At 54.1% G+C, this 5,000-nt stretch overlaps 1 non-coding gene across 1 annotated transcript in view; it reads left to right on the top strand.

Annotated features, from left to right (window-relative positions):
• The first annotated feature begins 3,253 nt into the window (after window positions 1-3,253).
• The window catches only part of LOC126114044 (small subunit ribosomal RNA), a 1,909-nt gene continuing 162 nt past the window's right edge, over window positions 3,254-5,000 (top strand). Inside the window, exon 1 of the ribosomal RNA XR_007525044.1 lies at window positions 3,254-5,000. This exon is cut by the window's right edge and continues 162 nt beyond it. This is a non-coding gene — a ribosomal RNA (small subunit ribosomal RNA).

Here is a 5,000-nt window from a genome sequence, read left to right as displayed (position 1 = left end):
CCAACATCCACAATTGCTCAGATAAGCCACCAACACCCACACATGTCCTACACAGGGGTGCACCCAACACCACCACACTGCCTCCTGTTACGGCACAGAAACAATGGCAGGAATGAATCACACAGGTCTGCCACTCCCTTGCCGCAACCACAGACGCGGCGCGCCTCCAGTCACGAGCGAAAAGCGCATCCTGACGAGACAGAACTGCTGTGACATACTGACGCTGCCTCAGACATTCACTTACAATGATCACTACCAACGAACCTGCCCCCCCCCCCCCCCAAACACACTATCTCTTACCATGTTGTGTACTGTAATCCAACCCATTTTGCACCTTAACCTAACCAAATTTGTAACGCAATTTGTACCGCAATGTAACGCAATTTGTACCGCAATGTAACGCAATTTGTACCGCAATGTAACGCAATTTGTAACGCAATTTGTGTCTTAACCTAACCCACGTTGTGCCTTAACCTAACCCACGTTGTGCCTTAACCTAACCCACGTTGTGCCTTAACCTAACACACGTTGTGCCTTAACGTAACCCACGTTGTGCCTTAACGTAACCCACGTTGTGCCTTAACGTAACCCACGTTGTGCCTTAACGTAACCCACGTTGTGCCTTAACGTAACCCACGTTGTGCCTTAACGTAACCCACGTTGTGCCTTAACGTAACCCACGTTGTGCCTTAACGTAACCCACGTTGTGCCTTAACCTAACCCACGTTGTGCCTTAACCTAACCCACGTTGTGCCTTAACCTAACACACGTTGTGCCTTAACGTAACCCACGTTGTGCCTTAACGTAACCCACGTTGTGCCTTAACGTAACCCACGTTGTGCCTTAACGTAACCCACGTTGTGCCTTAACGTAACCCACGTTGTGCCTTAACGTAACCCACGTTGTGCCTTAACGTAACCCACGTTGTGCCTTAACCTAACCCACGTTGTGCCTTAACCTAACCCACGTTGTGCCTTAACCTAACCCACGTTGTGCCTTAACCTAACCCACGTTGTGCCTTAACGTAACCCACGTTGTGCCTTAACGTAACCCACGTTGTGCCTTAACGTAACCCACGTTGTGCCTTAACGTAACCCACGTTGTGCCTTAACGTAACCCACGTTGTGCCTTAACGTAACCCACGTTGTGCCTTAACGTAACCCACGTTGTGCCTTAACGTAACCCACGTTGTGCCTTAACGTAACCCACGTTGTGCCTTAACCTAACCCACGTTGTGCCTTAACCTAACCCACGTTGTGCCTTAACCTAACCCACGTTGTGCCTTAACCTAACCCACGTTGTGCCTTAACCTAACCCACGTTGTGCCTTAACCTAACCCACGTTGTGCCTTAACCTAACCCACGTTGTGCCTTAACCTAACCCACGTTGTGCCTTAACCTAACCCACGTTGTGCCTTAACCTAACCCACGTTGTGCCTTAACCTAACCCACGTTGTGCCTTAACCTAACCCACGTTGTGCCTTAACCTAACCCACGTTGTGCCTTAACCTGCTCTGTAATTGGCATATGACACGTTACATTAATCTAGTGTTGTCTAACCACAACCCTCTGAATATAGTTCGCTACTCGCACCGCCCACCCTCTTGTGTGTCGTTTCATGTTGAACACTTCGCAAGTGTTGCTTACTTTTTACATGCTCCCGCTGTACACTGTAATGTGGACAACTGCAGGATGTACATCGCCCCCCCCCCTCCACCCTGCCTTCGCACGCTGGTCGTTCAGGTGCTTGCGTGTTCAATGCCCTTCGCAGCTGTTCACTGGCATTCGCATGTCGAAGCGCTCAGTCTACGTCGTGGTACGGCCTGTGTCCACTGTCCGCTGATATCGTAAGCTTAATCCTCACATTGTACTGCACATAGGTCCGTATGTACTGAATGATACGCTGTGGCACATGTGTGACCGTACGACTGCGCCCAACAACAGCGAACCATACGGTCCAAATGTTGTGCACTCAGCCACGTGCCGTCTCCCCATAACAGCTACATTGCAGTGTGGTACGCCATAGAGACGTGTGGGAGTAACGGACGCCCTGGATGGCGATCAGCATGAGCCGTCTGTTGATGTAGTGGCGCGTGTATTCAAACGTAGTCGTCTCTTCTCACACAGTGTGATAGCATGGTGCACCGCGTTCCACATCTGCGACATGGTACAGATGCTGGTTGACAGTCGGTCTCGTAATGGACATCGCATACGTAGGGGGCCACCTCCCACGTGTTCTCTAGTCGTGCACATTTTGTTGCGTGTATGTGGGCAGACGTAGTGTGTCGTGACACCTAACAGACAGGTATGCAATAATCGTTGCATTTGCAAACTGGGATGGACGTCTACGTTTGCTGGTGACGTGACGCAACGCAAATGAACAACTGGTAAACCCATTGTGGTGCGGTTGTTGTTGCTGGAGGTAAATCAGTAAGGGCAAATCTGTGTGTGAAGCGATACGCGGCGGTGGCTGGGTGGGACCGTCCCCGGCCGGTGAGGGGGGGCCGCCCGGCGTGCTGGCCGCGCGGTGCGTGGGCGCACGCGCTACAGCCGGCTGGTGGGGGCGCCCAGTGGCAGGCGCGCCGGCCGACGGACGCGGCAGGCGGCGCAGCTGCGCGCCGGGGCACCCTGCGCGCGGCGCCGGGCGGCCAAAGTGGGTCCTCGCGGGCCCGGTGCGAAGCGCGGTGGACATCTGCAGTGTGCTGGTCCGACTGAGGACTGTGTGCGTTGAGGATGCGCCGCCGCCCGGCACTCGGCGCCGCGACGCCGTCTGCTGCTCGGTCGCCCCAGCGGTTCTCGCTGGTGGTTTGTATCGCAGTTGTGCAGACGTGTTGGCACGTGCGCTGTGCTGGGAGAGTTCGCTTCGGCACCCACGTGGGGCCTTTGCCCTTCTGTGGCGCTGGCGTTGGAGCTGCCGGTCACCGTAGGTGGCGCGTGTTGTCTCCCGCCGGCAATGCCACGACAGCACGCTCCCGGGCCTCTGTCGGCAGCGGCAAGCTCAGTTGGGAGCACGGGTGGTCGCACCTAAAGCGTCTACTCGCCTAACTCCGGGCGATTGCGCCTCTCTCGAACCCGACCAAGTACTTAGGACGGCGCTGCGCGCCGCCGGGACCTGAGAGGGTTTCGAGGTGTATTGTGCAGGGGAGCTCAGCCTCCTCCTGTTTGCAGAATAATTGAGCGGACGCTTGCGTGTTCGCGCGGGCCCCTGGGACACACTCCCGGGCGGCCGGCTGCTCAGCTCTAGTTGACGCAGCTCCCTGGTTGATCCTGCCAGTAGTCATATGCTTGTCTCAAAGATTAAGCCATGCATGTCTCAGTACAAGCCGCATTAAGGTGAAACCGCGAATGGCTCATTAAATCAGTTATGGTTCCTTAGATCGTACCCACGTTACTTGGATAACTGTGGTAATTCTGGAGCTAATACATGCAAACAGAGTCCCGACCAGAGATGGAAGGGACGCTTTTATTAGATCAAAACCAATCGGTCGGCTCGTCCGGTCCGTTTGCCTTGGTGACTCTGAATAACTTTGGGCTGATCGCACGGTCCTCGTACCGGCGACGCATCTTTCAAATGTCTGCCTTATCAACTGTCGATGGTAGGTTCTGCGCCTACCATGGTTGTAACGGGTAACGGGGAATCAGGGTTCGATTCCGGAGAGGGAGCCTGAGAAACGGCTACCACATCCAAGGAAGGCAGCAGGCGCGCAAATTACCCACTCCCGGCACGGGGAGGTAGTGACGAAAAATAACGATACGGGACTCATCCGAGGCCCCGTAATCGGAATGAGTACACTTTAAATCCTTTAACGAGTATCTATTGGAGGGCAAGTCTGGTGCCAGCAGCCGCGGTAATTCCAGCTCCAATAGCGTATATTAAAGTTGTTGCGGTTAAAAAGCTCGTAGTTGGATTTGTGTCCCACGCTGTTGGTTCACCGCCCGTCGGTGTTTAACTGGCATGTATCGTGGGACGTCCTGCCGGTGGGGCGAGCCGAAGGCGTGCGACCGCCTCGTGCGTGTTCGTGCGTCCCGAGGCGGACCCCGTTGAAATCCTACCAAGGTGCTCTTTATTGAGTGTCTGGGTGGGCCGGCACGTTTACTTTGAACAAATTAGAGTGCTTAAAGCAGGCAAGCCCGCCTGAATACTGTGTGCATGGAATAATGGAATAGGACCTCGGTTCTATTTTGTTGGTTTTCGGAACCCGAGGTAATGATTAATAGGGACAGGCGGGGGCATTCGTATTGCGACGTTAGAGGTGAAATTCTTGGATCGTCGCAAGACGAACAGAAGCGAAAGCATTTGCCAAGTATGTTTTCATTAATCAAGAACGAAAGTTAGAGGTTCGAAGGCGATCAGATACCGCCCTAGTTCTAACCATAAACGATGCCAGCCAGCGATCCGCCGCAGTTCCTCCGATGACTCGGCGGGCAGCCTCCGGGAAACCAAAGCTTTTGGGTTCCGGGGGAAGTATGGTTGCAAAGCTGAAACTTAAAGGAATTGACGGAAGGGCACCACCAGGAGTGGAGCCTGCGGCTTAATTTGACTCAACACGGGAAACCTCACCAGGCCCGGACACCGGAAGGATTGACAGATTGATAGCTCTTTCTTGATTCGGTGGGTGGTGGTGCATGGCCGTTCTTAGTTGGTGGAGCGATTTGTCTGGTTAATTCCGATAACGAACGAGACTCTAGCCTGCTAACTAGTCGCGTGACATCCTTCGTGCTGTCAGCGATTACTTTTCTTCTTAGAGGGACAGGCGGCTTCTAGCCGCACGAGATTGAGCAATAACAGGTCTGTGATGCCCTTAGATGTTCTGGGCCGCACGCGCGCTACACTGAAGGAATCAGCGTGTCTTCCTAGGCCGAAAGGTCGGGGTAACCCGCTGAACCTCCTTCGTGCTAGGGATTGGGGCTTGCAATTGTTCCCCATGAACGAGGAATTCCCAGTAAGCGCGAGTCATAAGCTCGCGTTGATTACGTCCCTGCCCTTTGTACACACCGCCC

Source organism: Schistocerca cancellata, unplaced genomic scaffold (assembly GCF_023864275.1).
Source record: "Schistocerca cancellata isolate TAMUIC-IGC-003103 unplaced genomic scaffold, iqSchCanc2.1 HiC_scaffold_278, whole genome shotgun sequence".
In the NCBI taxonomy this organism is placed as follows: Eukaryota; Metazoa; Arthropoda; class Insecta; order Orthoptera; family Acrididae; genus Schistocerca; species Schistocerca cancellata.
Note: the sequence above shows the minus strand (reverse complement) of the source record. Positions and strands in the feature narration are given on the sequence as shown.